At 34.6% G+C, this 19783-nt stretch overlaps 1 protein-coding gene across 13 annotated transcripts in view; it reads right to left on the reverse strand.

Moving 5' to 3' along the window:
* The window catches only part of QKI (QKI, KH domain containing RNA binding), a 153858-nt gene that overhangs the window by 92494 nt on the left and 41581 nt on the right, over positions 1–19783 (reverse strand). The gene's annotated exons all lie outside the window — the stretch shown is intronic.

Below are 19783 nucleotides of genomic sequence, written 5' to 3' on the forward strand. Positions count from 1 at the left end.
ACAGAAACTCTGCTTCAACTCTTCTGCTTGGGATATTTTAGATCCTGGTAAACAAAGTTATTCAATGGAATTGTGAAGAAGTTGTTGGCTTTCATTTCCTCAGCTAATTAAAACTGGGCTTGAGTACTAAAACTCAATGTATTTGAAATCCTTATGAAACTGCAAAGACCAGAAATGATTTAAGAGTAAGGAGAAATTATGAATGCAAGGAAATTAAAGTTCTTTAAGAAAATTAACAGTGTTTCACAGCAGCTAATCTATTCTGGGAATATATACTCCCAAAGTTATTTAGTATTGCAAGCTCAGAAAACAAAGACATAATATGAAGTCTGAATCAACTACAGGGAGGTGAGGGGGTGTGTAGTGAAGACAAAAGGAACTTGTGAACATAAACAGAAACTGTGAATCATAAAAAATTAAAGAAACATTCACTAAACTTTGATAAAGCAATGAACTACCTACAAGTAATAAAGTTCAGCTGTGAAATATTATTAAAATCTTACATGTCAAACATTTTGGGTTTAATACCAAAACTGTACCATTGTTTCACATGAACAGTATCTTACTTGCTTTTCTCCACTCTTACTTGCTTTTCTCCACATCCACACTTCTGCACACTAAAACTTTAAATATCTATGCCATCCCACTGATAATGCTAAAATAATGTTGCAAAGCTGATTTGAAATCAATATTTATCCAACACACAAGGCGACTATTGCTATATTCTCAATCTCCAAGTCTCTAATGTTTCATTAATTTGGATCATGAGTAAAAAGAAATCAAATAATAACATACTTTGGATAAAATAAAATTAAATAGAACTATACAGGATACACAGGGGAAAAAAAAAGGGAGGAATCTGTATTACCCTGAAGTTTGCAACTTTACTGAAGTATGCAACCTTTTCTTCCTACACTGTATGTATTAAGACTTGGAGTCTTTTTGTATAGCTGTTCCTTCCAAACAGCTGCCTGTTCACATTACCTCTCCTGGGCCCTAGAATTTGATCATATCTAAAATTTGCAGGATGCCTAGACAAGGCAGTAGTTCTACTGAAATCTCAACAATGTTAACTTACACAGAACGATTATCTCTTATAAACTGCATTTCAGTAACACATCCCAGGTTGTTTCTTTCCCTCCCTCAAAAATTCAGTTCTTATGTTTGTTTTAACATTCACTGTCCCCAAATACTCCTCTCCATTACCTCAGCCTTGATCCTATCCCCTAGTTTTGTATACATATGAAACTTTTATGCCCCCCCTACAACAGCATACTGCTCTACATTTGTGTAATGAATTTCATGTTGTTGACTTCAGGCACAGTAATTTCAAGACAGAATTAAAATTCCAAACTGATTTTAAAAGCATTTGGTAATGACCTAATTTCTTTCTAAGCATACTTTCTATCCTACCAACCAAATTTTCTTCAGTGTGTTAGAGATACAAGACGAAGGAGAACGCTGCAGGACCCCACCTGAGGTGCAATTTTAATCAGTCATCAGTAACCAATTATCATAGATTAAGCCAAGTATTGCTTTATTGCCCTGCCTTTTGTACCAATGTATCACTGTCAGTATTCAGTTCCTCAGACAATCATCTTAAAAGTGCAAGCTCAGAACTCATAGAAAAACATAATTCAGACTCTTTTGTTGGAAAGACAGAGCAGTGACCAGCAAGATCACAATGCAAGGAACACAGAGTAAGCCTTCAAGTTAGACAGTTTTGTCAGAATCCAGTTGTAGCTGCAGCTACTGCTTCTCTTACCTGTCAGGCCAGCTAGACTATCAAACAGAATTATCAGAATGAGACATCTGACAAATTCAGAAGACCATTCTTAACATCTAACTCTACTTCTCGTGTTCTTTGTCTCATATTGTTGCCCAAACACAATTATCACTGCATTGTGTTTCTCTATAAATAACACACCTGTGCTCAGGAATACTGTTTGTTCTAACATTTGTACAGAGACAAAGCTAAGAATATTTCCCTTTGATTTCCTGGAGTGTTTCTCACTTTGCATTTGAGTACTGCAGGATTCACCTCACCCCCAGAGAATTCAGAAATCCATTAGACCAATTTAAGGCTGCACTACTTGGAATGTATCTAACTTCACACATGTTGAAAAGTGAGATAAGGTTAAAAATTAAGCAGAAGTGGCTTAAACTAAGATCAACTGCTTCTACATCAAAAACACAGAAAAAGCAATCAAATGAAGTCAATCTCTCCTTCCACAACAATTAAAATCTCTCTGCACTCAATATATTTTTCTATGAAAAATTTTCACTAGTGGTTTTTCACAGTCATTTTTCTGAGTTTTATTTTCATGTGCTCAAATCTTCCTCAACTCAAAATCAGAACTAAAGAATCAACCTCCAGAAGATGGTGACACACAAACACACAAGCATCCTAAAAGCCAAGTGTTTAGTGGAGCTCAGGTGCTGAAGTTCCAACCAGTTACACCCTTGTTGCTCTCTCTCTGCCTGTTTCTCTGCATCATCACCCTCACATTTCTTTAGTTTGCTAACTTTTCACGTTTGAAGTTTTCAGCATGTAGAAAACTCTACTGGATCTTGCTGGCCTGTAAGACAGCTGTTGCCTTTTTTTGAGAAGATGTCCAAAACACACACCCTTAAAGAAAAAAGAGACAGCATATCTTGGGAGACTGCACATGAGGATCTTTGTTACTCAAAGTGCTTAAGCAGAAACAAATGTACTGGAAAAAAAAGATGCTCCAAATCCTAATGCTTCTACTTACTCTGGATATTAATGATTATTGTTCAGCAACCATTGCTCCCAAGAGTCAACAAAACTTCCATGCAGTGACCTACCTAACAAGTCCACTGCGTAAGAAACCCCCTGATAAAAACATCTTCTATTCCCTACACATAGAACAACTATTTCCTAAGCAGACCAGGCGCTTTTATAGTCCTCACCAGTCCCCACACCCAGAACAAAAGTAGTAAGAAAAAGTAAGAAGGAACCATGCCAAAGACTGAGAGCTGCTGATTAGTAAGAGACTATGAAGAAGTCTGTCTGGTTTTTACAGTATGGGAAATGTGGTGTTTAAGGATCTTTCCATGCATGTGGAACTTCAGGCAGACAAGGGTACTAAATTTCATACATCTATTGTGACTTTTGTATTTTGTGTTTTCCTTTGAAATATGAAAAGAAGATGTGGCAAGAACTAATTTAACTTATGCAAAAAATTATTTACTTCATTAAGGGAAATTAATTTTGAAAAATCCAATTTGATTGAAATATCTAAATCTAGCAAGAAAGAACATAAACATATGCATTTGATCAAACAATTATTTAACTCAATTAAAAACTCATTTATTCTACCATCTTATTAGCAAATGTTCCAGTGACTTACTAAACATTGACTGTGAAGAATCAGTTACTTATCACTGGAAAAAAAGCCAAAAAACAAGCTATTCTTCAAGTCTATTTCAACTTAAGGAAATCGAGAAAAGTTTTCAAAAGCTTTTATGTTCTTAGGTACAATTTGTGTATTTGAGTACTTTTCATACCCAGCCTAAACATTATTTTAAGCCATATCTCAAGAAAAGCTCAGTAGCTCCTCTTTACAACAAAAACAAAAGATGCTATACCCTCTGTGCTGACTTTAAGCATACTTTAAGATAAAATAAGCAGCTAAATTCAGAAAAACATTATAAACACAAAGAAAAGAAGCCCTTTCTTTACTAACGATCCATAATAGAAGTTTAGCAATGTATCTATGTTTCTGGTAATCCAGCATTTGCTTTCACCTTCTGATCCTCAACTTACAAATATCACATAAATTCTATTATTTCCTTTTAAAAAAACCCTCTGTAATTACTACAAATGAGTAGTTGTAACCATAACTGTCCACTCTTGATGATGTCATTTAATTCTTAACCTCCTGCACAAAGCAGCTTCAGTACAGTTATGTCATAAATGGAAACAAGGGCTCCATTTTGAGACTACCTTTACATATAATTTCCTTTTCTTTTAATGGTAACAAGACAAAAACTTCAGGCTTCTCAATCAGTCTTAGCCATATTTTTCCCAGTTTTATGTTACAGCCTAGTTAAATGTTAGACTTAACTGCCAGCTGAAAGTAGATTTTCATCAAGAGAGATAACTATACCTTATATTCAGGCTCCTCCATGGTCAAATCAGTTTTCAGATTGCATACGGATACATTAAGCGAACTAAAGAATCCCCAAAATGTGTTTTAAAGTGTCCTGGTGGTTAGTTTGCTTTTTGAAGACATGGACAGCAGCATTTCCTGCTCATTTCACTATAATATGATTTTCCACACCAAATAAAAAGCATCTGAAGACCAGGACTCGTGTGGTTCAGTGGTTAAAACATGTCATGGTTAAGAAGCAACTGAAAAGTGGATGTTATAATGGAGAACATCTGGTAATTTTATCTTCAGCAGCAATGCTGGCAGTCAGTTTAGCCACTTCAGAAGAAACCTTCCATGTCTTCAGATTGCAGTAGTCATACTCTAAGACCATTTAGCAGATAACTTAATCTGACAGAGTCACAGGCTAGAATGCCAGCCATGGAAATGGAGTAATGAAGAGACACAAAGGAACTGCAAGAGAATGAAGGCATTCAAAACAAAGCATGATGAATGTGTATGGCACTCACAATGGTGTTTGTTTTATGTGAGTACTCTTTGTGAGCAAGATTAACATTACTCCAAGGATTAATAAATTTCTTAAAGACACAATTAAATTCAAGTATGTATTTTCATGCGTGTTTTTTACAAAGAAAATCAGCTAATGCATTTAATTGTAACATCTATACACAAACAAACTGAAAATACTACAGCAGAAGATAAAAACTAGCACTATGCTGACAAAACAAATACAAGAATGGACACTGAATCCAATAAAGCTTTCACTGACCCACCAAAATCAGCAAATTTAGGTTTCTTTTTTTTCATTGTCTTCTTTTTAAAGGAATATTGTTTTATGATACTGGCAATACAGTTATTTTTCTGCATTTCTTAGAAAATCTTGCATTGGTCTGAGCCGAGTCTTAGATAATCATAAAAAAATAAATCAGATACATATGGCTGATTTGATTTTTTATAAGCTTCTAACTTGAAACAACTATAAAACCACTTGAGATGTTAGAAAACAGAATACAGCATATTAAACTACAAGATTCTATACTTTCAGTTAGTAGTTTAGTGTTTAATAAAGAAAACAAAGCTTGAGGAATAAAATTATAGGTAGGTACCTTTGAGAATGAATTTCTGAGAAAGTAATCTGAAACATTTTATAGGAAAAAAAGAAATGACAAGTGGGCAATTTACCCTACCTTACATTACATATGCTTTCTAACAATAACATTTTCCAATGTTTATTCCATTAGTATATTGTGACCATATAACCATTTCCACAATGACAACTTTGTCAAAAAATTGGCTTTTGGTTGTTGCCTTTTGGGTTTATTGTTGTTTCAGGGTTTGGTTTTTTTTTGGGGGGGGGGAGGAGGGGGGGATGTTTGGTTAGTTAGGCTATTTTTACAAGCACAGTTATAGTGATGTGTATTTCTGTACACTGAAGTGTACAAACACATCATGTTAAGAGAACTAGCATTTACACCCATACAGATGTAATTTGCCAGTAAAAGAGCAATTATGGATTAAATACGTAACTTTTCAGTTTAAGTTTACAGCCCCCACCTCCTTAGTTCATTCATAATTCTTTAAATACTTGAAACTGATGCCACGATCTCCTCCCATTCAGAAGATGATACCACTACAATTTTTTGGTAGGTTGGGATTAACAGAACAGAAAGTTTCTTTGTCCATGATGACAAAACCTCAGATATATTTCATGCCTTTTAAAGTATTTTCAGTGATTCAATACCACACGTATCTCAACAGAAAACAGCTACACAGCTTTTGTTGAAGCAATAAGAACTGTGATCAAATAAAAACAAGTGCATCCCACACTCAGTGGCCATATTACAGAAGATTATTACATCCATATTACAGATTACAGATTAACCAAAACCAAAGAAGGCTAAGATCACATAAATAGCTACTTGTATACATTTCAGAAATCAAGAGGAAAAACGATAATGTTTCAAGAATAATGCTGAAATTGTGAAATCTTTCATTAACTGCATTAACATGTAGTTTAAGGATTAAATATCCTCCAGCAGAAATCAGCAAATTTGTAACATAGTTAAGAAAAACAGATTATCTGATGAGATTTTAAAGGAAGAAGGAGCTGACAAAGCAGATGGTATTATCATTGTCAACACAGTGAACACAGACAACAGCAACCACATTTAGAAGTTAATTTTTACATACAAACTAACTTTAGGTAATTGTTAAGACTGCTAGTGACAACATGTGAAGTTGTTTCCCCAAGTCTCTACCAAACCCACCTACTACTGGTAATGGAAGAGTTGCTGCAGACAACAATGCATGAGAAACATTCTCTGCATTCCTAAATATGGCATGTTTCCTAAGCAAAATAACCAAGTAAAGGCCAAAGTGCACATGCAGTGAATATCAGCATGACACATATAATCTGCTTATGTCAAATATATCCACTTATATTTGCTGTGTGCATCTGATATATACCATTCTAATACTATAATCAAAGCTAAATGAGAACTATTGAAGCATTTAAGTGATGAAGTTAAGTAGTGAATTAGAAATGCTGTGGGGTAAGTAACTTATACATACAAATTACCATTAAATAATCTCTTCATCCCTTAAAACACAAAAATAAAACCATTAAGGCACTGGAAAACAAAATACAGAATATCAACTGTCAGAAAATTAGGATCTGTCATATTTTCAATTAGGTACTTAAGTGCTAGATAAACAAAATCAAAACTTCCAGCACACCTGTTGAACTACCTCTGAGATGACTTCAAAAGTGAGCAATTTAATCCTCAATATTAAATAAAAAGGTCACTACAGCTAAAATAGTTATTGCAGTTCTAATTCTCTAAAATTTGAGTGGTCACAAAGAGCAGAACAACATCTTAGAAAGGAGATAATGAAATTATTTTGTTCTTTTCCTTAGTGTATTAAATGGCTAAGAATAATCTTCAGCATGTATTTAACGCACTCAGACTGGTTCCATATTTATTTAATACACTGTATACATTTCTAACAAATATTATAGGGTTGGGGGCACTTTAGTGTTTTTTGGGTTTGTTTTTTTTTTGTTTCTGTTTTGGTTTGGTTTTTTTTGGTTTTTTTTTTTGGTTTTTTTGGGGGTTTTTTTGGGGGGTTTTTTTGGGTTTTTTTTTGTTCTAGATCAGTTACCATAATCACTTTTCAACATCAAAGCCAGATAGTAACTTGTCTTGTTTTGGGAAAGACGGGGGGGATAATTACTGTGGGAGTAAGACCAGCTTGGTCTACTTCAAAAACATCTGTAAAACATGTATTAATGCAAAAGCAAAAAATATCAACATAATTGTAATACATTACTAAAACATAGTGTTTGTGCAGCAGGAGAACAAAATTAACATTCAATGTTTTGAAGTCTGATATACTATACAAAAAATATCAGCATCTGGAGGAAAATAAAAAGAACACATTAGTGCAAAGGTTTTGCCTGTTACTCATTGCAGAGGTTCCAATGAAAAATACAACTAGTAACAGAGGAAATGAGTTCTCTGCATACAAATACCTGTATCTATATTACTCTTTCCCAGAACTACATTTAAGTATTACATAACGCAGTAGGTGTAGGAGTAATTTTGGTAACATGTTAAATTCCTCTAAATTACATTATATTTAACTGGGTTTTTAAGCACAGCTTCTTAAAACAATTAGAACAGTACAGATTCTATGAGATGTCCAGAAAGGAGAAAGATCTCCAGAAACTTTGTCAAACTTCTCAGTAAGCACTGTGTGGAGCAGGAGAGAACAACTTCAATCCCTCTTCTAAGTACTGGGGTATTTATGTTTCATGCCATGCATGAGTCAGTCTGCCTCAATACTGTTTAACCTCTAACTCACCTCATCTAGAAAGCTGGTGCCATCAGCACAATTCAAACACTGAATTGTTCACATTGTGTTCAGAACCAAATAAAATCTCTTGAATGAACACACGCATGCTGCAAGTCAGCTCACAAAACCTGAGCTCGGTATTTAGCATTTGTTGGACAGTCATAAACAGACCTTGCCAACACATGATCTTTAATTAGACATGCTGATAGAAATTTATCTATGTTTTCCAGTAAAACATTATTAAGAAGACAGTAAACAATCAGGGATGAACAGTAGCACCTTGTTCTCACTATAGGATTAAGAACTGCTGCCTTCCCTTCTTGGACATCAGCAATACGTGTTTAATGGTTTAAAGGATGGATTACCGTAACAAAAATTTTGGTCTACTTAAAAATTAGTCATCTATTATTTCTTACTGGTGATATTCTCTAAGTACCATTAAAAACAAATGGTACAATAAATTAGAACTTCTAGGATTTATAATACGACAAATCAGAATTTGTTTCAGTTTAAGATTTCACATAGTTCTGTTATTTATTAAAATCAGAAGTATTAAATTTTCAAAGGGTGACCATGACTCGTATTCAACTATTAAGTTCTCTTTGTTAGTACCTGTATTCTGGCACTGCAACATTATTTAATAAATTAAATTCTACTTCCATTTGTGTTGTGGAATGTGCCAAAAATAAACAGCACACCATATAATTTCAGATAAAAAACTGAGGTTATATTAAATGGGTGATTAATTTGAATACAAATATTGCTTGCTACAATAAAACCGAAATTTTTTTATGAAGCACTACCATACAATTAAAGCCCCAGCACCACAGCAATATAAGCATCTTAAAATAAAAATATCAACTTACTGCATTTTATAAAATTGTAGAACAGTTAGGTTTGGAAGGGAACTTGAAGATCATACAATTCCAAACCCCAAGCAGGGGCAGGAATACCTTCCACCAGACCAGGTTGCTCAGAGCTCCATCCAACGTGGCCTTGAACACTTACAGGGACGGAGCACCCACAACTTCTCTGGGCAACCTGTTCCACTATCTCACCACCCTAAGGGTAGGGAATTTCTTCCTAACATCTAATTTAATTCTACCCTCTTTCAGTTTAAATCCATTCTCCCTTAACCTATCCTAAAAGACCCTCTTCCAGCTCTCTTGTTAGGGTCCCTTCAGGTCCTGTAAGACTGCCTGTAAGACTGTAAGACTGACTGTTAGCAATGTTAGCTATGTTGGTAGAGTTGACTTGCCCATTACAGATTATTACAGATTATTTGCATTTGTTCCTGACTGAGCAGAATATCAGCCACTGATACAGTGATCATTCAAAAGCTCAGAATCTTTCTGATTACTGCAGCTGTAACCTAGACGAATCAGATTATCCATGTGATGTCAATAAAATATCATTTTTTACCCAGCAGACCACATCCTAATGCTTCAAATGCCCCTTCAAAAAAACAAAAAAAAAAAAAAAACCCAAACCAAAACAAAAAAGCATTAAAAATATAGCTGGGATTTAGAATGAATTACTAAATCCTTTAAATCCACATCATTCACCTCTAATAACCTCTGCTGAAGGCTTTGAGAGCATGTTTAACTGACAAACAGCTTTACAAACCTCATGCAAATACATTACACCAGATCTATAAAAAAATGAAATAAATAAAATAAAAATCAGGCTAGCTTTCCAGGTCATTTTAATAATGGTAATACAGCTTTCTTGATTAAAGAACAAAGAAATCTCAAAGCACAGATTAAAAGATAAAAACAAACAAAAAGTAATACACTGAAGGATGCAACTTTTTTCTCCAAATTATAAACTTGCAGTTTAAAGGGAGACCTGCGTAAATTAAAATTAAAATACTTGGTGTTGTTTCTGTTGGGTATTGAAAATTTTTAAGTATATTTAATGATAGCTAGATATTTATCCAAATAAACTTCATTTTTACTACTGAAATTCTAATTAATGTGACAGAACCATCTGAGTAGCTACACCTAGTTGGCTGAATGCATTACAACTCATCAGAGAAGCCAAGATACAGTTTTCTTTTGTCATCCATTTGAAATAGGTATATGTCAGAACCTATCATCAAAATACAGTCATAAGAATTCAGGATGTAATAATTCCTGTATATACAAAAGTCAGTATCTCCAAAATGTTACCTAGGATGCCAACTTAATTTTCATATATTGAAACAACACTGAACCACTAACAGAGTCTTCCTGGAAAACGTATTTTCACCTCCTCCGGACAGAAAATTCCACTTTATTGTTTAAACACAATGTATACAGGTGTTATCACAGGTGCAAAAAGAAAAAAATAATTTCTATGTTAACACAACTGTAGTACCTCTAATCTCAAAGGCACTGTTTTCCAAGATTAGCTGCTAAAGCTAGCATAATTTCTTCAGCAATTCTTTGACCCATTTGAAGATCAGTCTATCTAACAGCATACCAAAAAACAGGTATCCTAATCTTCTATATTTGGCAAATTACTACTTCTAATCGATCTTTTTTTCTATTTACTTTTCTAAAAACTAACCTAAGATGTAAACATTTATGCCAAGAAATTTACCATTTAGTTCTAAATTAAATGAATACTAAGAAGCTTTACTGTCCAAGGATCGAGTAACAAGTATTTTTTTCATTTTCCTGCAGAAAAATTACACTTTCACCATACAGTTTTGGCATTAAGATAATGGAACCTTCAGATGGAAGGTAGAAAGCAATCCAAATCCAAAGGGAGAGCTACATTTTATTGTGAAAATGAACAAGACCTTACATTACATCATCAAAGAATCAAGAAATTTCAAAACATTGAAGATGTTGCACTCCATAAGTTCCTTTCAAGAGAAGCAGTGGAAGTCAGATAACAGACTAGAAAGGTAGAGACAATTTAAGAATAACTCTTAAATTACTGACCTCTAGCATAGAGCTATAAAAGCTGTTTGCTTCTGTTCTTTACTGTGCAGAACTAAACAGTCACTTGGAAAAAAGTTAATACTATCAATAAGCTTCATTAGGTATATAGAAGGAATAAAGGCAAATTCATTTGATTAGCTAAGTTCTACTGATATTTATTCTGATATTTTTGTATAATGTAAACATAGATAATATTGGCATTTGCCTAAACAAGGTCCAGAATTTAAAATGAAGATACACAAAGAGCTGCTGTGCTAATTAAAAAAGGGAACCAGCACTTCAGAAATGGCATAATGTACTAAGATTTTCAAATTACTATACAGCTCCACAGCCATAAATCTCTCTGTACAGAGGTACATAAAAAAAGTCAATCTGCCTAAACACAATACATCAAACTCCCTGAGCAAAGCAGCTCAAATCTCTCCAATCTCTTTAATTCAAGGCCTGAAAACCTTATCTGGTGCATCACCCTGCTACATACAATCCACCTCAACTGAAGAGAAGAAAAACCTGCACAAACACACAAATTAATGCAAGACTATCTCAAAATGATAGAAAACCACACTGCTAGTACTACTGTAACAAGCAGAAGCTGCTCCTGTAATAGGAAAACCAGCTCTTAACATTAAGACAAATGAGACCCAAGGGTCACTGCTGCAGTCTTGTAAAGCTGACAGACACTAAGCTGCTCAGTCACACCTCACTTCCACAAAAAACCCTTCAACAAACTTTAAGGAAGGGGACAGACCAATTCCCGCTAAAAGCAGGAGATGTGGAATTTCCTGATCTCTTCCCATCTTGTCAGAGTATGCCACAGCACAAGGAACACTAAAAACAAAAAGGGAAAGTTTAACCTGTATTACAGGTTGACATCTTTAGCCCACAGCTTCTTCCAGGGCCGGCATCAGAGTGCCACCCACACAGACACTCGCTGTGAGTACAGAAAAGGACAGAAAGGCTTCTTCACTATCACTTTACTTGTTGAGGAGCCACAGATGAGGTTTTGCTCTTCACTTCTCCTTGAGTCAGCTGTAAGACAGTGGTGACAATCAAGTCTGGGTTCAAGAACTAAACAGGTTCTTGAGAAGAAACCATAAAAATCTCAGACATGAAGAAGCAGCAAAGAGTATCAAGCAGGACTAAGCTTTCGACTAAGGTGCTGTACTTATTTCAAGCTGACATTCAAACAGCCTTCACTGAAAGAACTAGATGCAGTAAGTTATATGTCAAATATTAAGCTTTTAAGCAATTAGACACAGATTTTCCCAAACATTAACTTGTATTTTGAAAGTGTTTCTAACATAAAATCATATTTAAATCACATGGCTCTTTTCTATCCCTCTAATAAAGATGGGGATTAAGATATATAAAATTTATACCATTTGAGGACATTCATACTTTCATCTATTAGAAAAACAAGCATTTTTTCTTCTAAATTAAGTATTAAACTCCAAGATACTTAATCAAGTATCAAACTGTTTCCAAGGGTCCCATTATGGAGCAAGAAAACATCGAAAGTAAAAATCACTGTAAAAATCACCTAACAAACTGCTTGGATCAAAAGTAAATAAGTAAATTTTTTAAGTAATTTTATTTGGACAACAAACGAAGCATTCATACCTTTTTTACACTGAACAAGCCAAGTTTTAGAGTAGTTTTATAAAACTACTCATATCAAATTAAAAATTTAATGTTACTAATAAAAGAACTCTTTTCAAGATTTGTCCTTCCAAACTCTTTAACCTTCTCTGTCATTAGGACTGACTGATAAGCCACCAGCTGTTTTTTTTCTTCTCGGTGCTACAATGCATTCTCTTCCTTTTTAAGGCTAGTATACCCAAGCAACAAACAGCACGACTTTAGCCAGCTGCTAGAATGTCACAAACCTATATATTTAGCTCCCATCTCATTTACTGCCATCCCTCAGTGTCAACCATTTAATGTCCCTTTCGCTCCAGCCTCCTGACATTCCTCACTGAGCTGACAACACCGCGGGCTGGATCAGCAGACATAAGATACAAGAACACACAACAACAAAGCAGAGACCTTATCAGTTACCAGAGACAGAAGCCATGCCTTGTCAAACACACTCAAGCAAAAAGCCGTTTGGGTTTTGCTTCTCTCCCACCACTTCTGGACTAATTTTTACTGCTTATAAATTGTGTTGCTGTTTGCATAAATATTACCCTTAGATCTTTAGTGATTAGCAATTAGCAAAAAAATAGCAATTTGTACTTCTAGCATGTTTTTGTTTCGCCTCTGCTTTGTCAATACTTTTTGTACATTATAATATAAACTAAAGGCACATTTCCTTTCCATTTAATACTGGTTTTAACATTAACCCTTTTCCGCATGCCACAAGTTTAAAGAGAATCTTAATTGGGTAGTTTCAATTCCAATTCAAATAACTAAAATAATATCCCTCAAAATGATTTTTTTATGCTACATGTTCTGTTCATGTAAAAACACTAATCTAATTACTGTCGTATTTTGGAAATAATTGGATTTTAAATTGCTTAAAATTATCAACATAAGTGAGAAAGCTGTAAAGATAGACAAATTAACAATTTCATGGTTTTAAAATGGGAATCTCGGTTATCATTAGATTCCCATTTGCAATTATTTAAAGGCCCACAGAACAGTTTGGTAGTTCCCTCCTTTAAGTGGTCATAAAACCCTTTAAACAGTAATTGAAAGATTGTTAACAGAAACTCTCTCAGGAAATCAGATCCTGCGAACAATCTAACAGTAGGCATGCTTAAGCGAGATAGTGAATAATCTGTTTCATCCTATTCACTAAGATGAGGTTTTCAGAACAGTGACAAGACATCAGTTTCAATAACACCAGGAGATGAATAAAAATTGTTCAATTCCATGCTCCACTTGGGAATCGTGACACATTTATCTAGAGAATTAACAAGTTGTGCTGTGTGTAAATCAGTCTCCAGGCCTAACCATAGGATCCAGCAGTGCCCTCTAAGCCTCAGTTTACATCATTAAAGTCATATTCCAGTAACAAAGGATCCTCAGGATATACAGTCCAACAACTAATTTCCATAATAATACCTTTTAATTAGATGTGACTACACATGACATTACCCAAGGCACTTAAAGCTGGCAATTCAGCTGTAGACTGCTTCCATTTCTCAGTAATTAGAAGTGAGAAACATACATTTAAGTTGGAGCACCGTTGCAGATAGTGATACTATAGTTAAAAATACTAAGAAGAAATGAAATCCTTGTACATAAGGGACATTATTCTTTTTTTCAATTTACCAGATAAATGCAGCTGCTTTTCCTCCTCTCAAAAGGAAAAACTGACTTGGCAGAAACAGGCTTTGAGGTTATACTCAAGTTTATGCAAAGGAGAGGTGCCCAGTAACCACTTCATTTTATTTTATTAGTTACTGGAACTTTAGACAAAGTTCTTCATCCCTTTAAGGCAACAGATTTTACACTGAATTATTCAGTCTTTTATAATTCTACGTTGCAAAAATATATTTATTTGCTACCTTGGAAATGGGAAAGGAGGAAACACAGAAATTGCACACTTCCAAATCAGAAGATCTCAATGCAGTACTATATAAATAGCAATTACTATTTTTTCCTCCATAATAGCACTCTTTCATAAGCAAAGTTAAAAATAAAGCAGTAAAGCATCTCACCAAGCAACTAAACCCCCTGATAAAGATGCATAGTATTGTTCTGTGGTTAAAGATAGGCATTACCAATTAGAGCTGTGATGAAAGTTTCCATATTCAAGCAACGTACTTGGAGAAAAAAATGCATTTTATCAAGCTTCTGAAGTGAGTGAGAAAGTAAGGTGTTTAACATTCCTAAACATAAACATGCTTTTCATTCATGTGACTGATTTTAATTGCTTAATTTAGCTGACTAAATTGTAATTTATAATCAGAACCAATATTAGATAATTTTTGCTTTGCTCCTTTAACTTTTACACACATTTGAGAATTGGTAACAACTGCAATTTCATTCATAGACTAGGAGCTCTATAGTGAAACAAACTGAATTTTCCCCTTCATAGGGTAAGGTGAATCAGAATTCTTACCTCATTTAAGACAAATCAAATTTTGAAACACCTATTTCTATTGTTAAATATACTGAAAATACTTCCAGTATTTCACAAGCAGCACTATAAAACCTCACCTTCTAAATAAACACTACGCTTAGTCATAGCTTTATACACAGTTTATACTACTTCACATTCATTAGGGGTTTATTTACCGAACTAGGCCTAGAATTTCATTCCATGAAAATACTGAAATACATCAGAGAAAGTAATATTAAACTGCGTCATCAAAACAAAAGCAATCCCCCTTACAAAATTTAGAACAAAATCCAGTAGGATTATCTACAGGTAGCATTTCTCATTCTACTACAGATCTTAAATGATATACTTCAATCAAGAGTAAAAAAAAGTACGATTAAAAACTGTCAATGCCTATTTGCTGTTGTACAAGTATTTCCTCTAAAAAAAAGAAATTATAGATGTCTCACTGTTAACCATATTTGAAGTGAAAAATTAAACTAGCAATTCCATTCACCTTCTGGAAATGTTACAAAAAAGTCTTCTCTATATATTTACAGCTGCCATAAACAGTAAACTTGCAAATTTCACACCTAAATCTGCAGAACAGGTCAGAAACACAGGAGACAGAACATGATTTCCTTTGTTGTTTTAAGGTCTAATCTGCCTTGTTTGCTCTAAATGACTTCTGCTAAAAGCTCTTAGCAACCCTGAAGTCTATGTTCTAACTGTAAGAAGACAATACATAAAAAGACAAATGAGTGAAAACTGAAAAGCACCTGAAACATCTTAAAAAGCTCCCAGCAAGGTTGGGAGCATTTAAGGGTATAAGCCCCATAACATAAGCACTGCAGAGTTCTGTGCTTCAGCCAGCATCAAGCACTAAGAGCAGCAGTATTACAGCCCAGTAACACAGTGATAGCAGCCCCTTTGGATATCAAGTCATATTGAATCTATTATCCTAAATATCTACAATTACAACACTACTAGAAGAGCAGCTTATGAACAATTGCTACGTTCCTAACTTTATTCCTAACTAACTTCTGCCTTTTACTCTGGGATTTTTAAGTAAGGAGAAGCGTCCTACCACTTCTCACAGTTCTGTGATGATCAACATCACTGCAGACACTGCAACAGAAGAGGAACTACCTCACATTTATCACAGGAGAAACAGCAGAAGGAAGAGTTATATCATAAGGCTTTGAGATGTACTTCAGATTTACATGTCAGCCTACCTGTCTGTAGTGACTTAGGATTTAGAGATACCTATGTTCCAGCCCCATCTATATTACAAAGCCAGAGTTTCACGTCTCTCTCTTGCTTTTAGCCTGTCCATCAGCTGATGCACAGAAAAACTGTAGTCCTTCACAAAGATTCAAAGGCCATTGTCTACAATTTTTCCAGTCTTAAGGGCAACACTTGCACTTGTGGAAGAAAAAAAGATATGCAAAATATTATTGTGGCTAGAATATTTTGAAAAAGTCGAATGACGTTGAAGCCCAAGATGTACTGTTTGAGTCTTTGCTTTACTTTTAATGCAAGTGACATTTATCTTTTAAAAAAAGGTAATCAAATTTTCAAGTAAATTAAAATTATAAAATTCAAGCCATTAGGTTAAATATTATGACCCAGACATTTAAGATGTTGATTTGAATAATATATTCATTATCATCAGTGCTTAAATTCATTAGCAATATAATAATGGGTCATTTCTAGGTGAAACAGCAATACAGAGATACCTATTTAATGCACCATTCACATTTTTAGACTATCTGTACTTTACAGGAGAAAAAATAATCTGGTAAACTGCTGCATATTTAAGACAATTTCAAATCACAATTTAATTGATATTCTTCCCAAAATAAGCAGTATCACTGACCACTGACACCACAGATCTCAATGCTAGCAACTAGAACCAACTCAAATTTTTGGGTCAGTATGTTCTGAGTGTTTATACACCACACAGCTGAGAGATATTGATCAAGCTTACATCAGTACTCTGAAGAAAAAGAAACCTTCTGAAAAAGCAGTAATCAACCCAAGCAACTGAAGTGTTGGGTGGATGAATGTACACGATTAGGACAGGTGCATGAACTTTCCTGAAGAGAGGAAGTGCTATACTGTATAATACAAGAGTTGAGTGCAAATAAGGTGTAAAAAGTAACTGGCTGTTCATCAAGCAAAATTAATTCTCTTAGAGTACTAAGTGTATTGGAAAGAAAAAGAATTCATTCAGTTTCAAAGTAGTGCAGCAAATTTTAAAAGAAATCAGCGCCTTCACAGAATTCACTATTATAAACTGCTCTTAAAAGAAAAAAACAACATATAAAAGCTTAGAAATGTTATGCCAAGCGACTGAAATTAAACAACAGTGTCCAACTAGTGCTCTTACTAGCATTAAAAAATAAATAGCTGAGACAAATTTCATAGATTGAGGATTGAGTTTATCCATACTACAGCTACAGAAACCCAGAATCTCCTATGCAGAGACACCTACTGACACAGCATTTCTGTTTTGTTTTAAATGCAACATTCCAAACCAAGATGTTCTCAAGCAATGAAACAAAACATGGAAAAAGGAAGTAAACAAAAGGAAAGTTTATTCCAAAAGCTGGATTTCTGTACTATCTGCCCCTCAAGAGAACTCATATATAAGACAATCAAGTGACCAAAGTTAATGAGACACATATGAGGAACAAAACAACTCTGTTCTTTTCAAATATGGAACAAATTCAGATCAGAAATGAATGCCATATATGCAGCATTACACTGAAAACTTTTCCTTGACAAGTGATGTACACTTTTAAACGCATTAGTAAGTTCAGAAATAGCATAATATCAGAACACCTGTTTAAAAAAAACTCAACCATGTTACTCAAAAGGCAACTTATTCTTTTTCCTTCAAATTAATATGCACCTCCAAGGTTTGTGGGCAGACTTAATCTAGTAACAAACAATAGACCTTTTACCACTGAGGGCATGTAAATTGATTTTTACCTAACCATATGATTTATGAGAGAAAAGCTGGTGTTCTGACTGGAACTCAAAACTCTTTTAAATAGCAATTCTATATAGGTGCCATCTTATCCCAGACAAACACAGAGCAAACACAAGTAGCTAAGACTTGCATTTCACTGACCTACCCATATGAAGTTACCAAACTCCGGCTGTCCTCTGACGAAAGCATCAAATTACTTTTGCAAGGGCAACTCCATAAAATTCTGACTATACAAACACTAATATCTAAACTACAGAGCTACTAAAAAGAAATAAATATCTAATACATGTGTCAAAAGCTGACTGACCACTGCAGGGGGAGGGGGTGAAGACAGCATGGTATTATAATAGCCAGGTTAAGTTTCTGGGGAAAGTATTACAGCTAGTGCTATAGTTATCTTTTTGTCAACTAATCAGAGGGGGGAAAAAAACATAATCCTCAATAAAGTGTTTTTCTCTCTATTTTCTCCTTCCTTAAAACACTGCGCCTCTCAAATCCCATATCCTTCAGGAGCTTGTTTCCACTTTCTAAAGCAGAAGGAAGATCTGCTCCTGACTTTGAGTAACAAAGTACAACCGTTAAGGATTCTGATGTCTAAACAGTAATTTGTAAATTCACCAACGTGTTTTAAACACATGCACTACCTTACTCTGTTAAGTATTATTTCAGCACTCATTCAATGTATTTCCATGTTTACTGCAGTCCCCAATCCTAGCTGAAGTACACAGGGCATTAATTTGCAAAAAACTACCAACAAGTTCAGCAGGTATAACCAAGCATACCTGACCTCACAGCAGCAAGCAAAAATATCATGCTGAAGCTCATCCTCATCTCTGTAAAACACCCTTCCTTCCTGAAATAAACATTTCAAAGAACAGACTGAAAAAAATCCCAATATAAAACAAAACAAAATCAGTATGTCACAAACACCTGCCTCACAGCTGACCTTTTATTACTCGTATTTGCACCCAGCTCTCCTAGACTTAAGTCTTGCAAGAGCTAAGAGATTGCCCACTGAAAGCCTGACTCTGCATAGAAAACGAGATGAGCTAAAATGAAAGGCACTACCAAAGGAGCAAAACCAATCATGATGGATGTTGATTGCTAGACCTATTTCAAAAAGTTCCACTGGACACTTCCTTTGCAACCTCAAATTTTGTAATTCCCACAGTTAAACATTTTCAATAAAATGAATTTATTAGAATAATTTTAGTCATTTCATCCACAGAAAAGTAACAGGCATCTTCAAACTATTTAAACTGATTTTCTAGACTTCCATTCTCCTTTGGCACTTGGCTTCCCCATATACACACAGTTCTCTTCATCCATGGTGAAGAGAGGCACCCAAATGTCTAGCAGTGGCTGCTAATGGCAGATTAGGGGATTCCTAACCTTACAAGTTGAACCTGTATACTGATTACAAAAGAAAAAAATTCCACTGCTTGCTGCAGGGATTGTCATACACATGCTGTACATGGCATGTGTATCAACATGCATATAAAAGTAGGAAATTAATATTATTATGCTAATTTTAAGACATTACTAATACAAGCAGCAACATAAAAACATGGTGTCCTAACAAATATGTTCAACTTTCCTAGCACTACCGAGTACAACTCATTTCTTCTCCCAGATTTCCAAATTTACTTTGAAATATATTAAGGGAAACATTGCCAAGGCAAATACTACGTATTAAGCTCTTACTTTACCTGTCTTACTTCCACCCTACCTTCCTTTTTGTTTACACACACAGAAAGATAACAGGATCTACAAACAGCGAAATTAGATAAGAATAAAATGAGAAGAACAACATTAA

Source organism: Motacilla alba, chromosome 3 (genome assembly GCF_015832195.1).
Source record: "Motacilla alba alba isolate MOTALB_02 chromosome 3, Motacilla_alba_V1.0_pri, whole genome shotgun sequence".
Taxonomy (NCBI): Eukaryota; Metazoa; Chordata; class Aves; order Passeriformes; family Motacillidae; genus Motacilla; species Motacilla alba.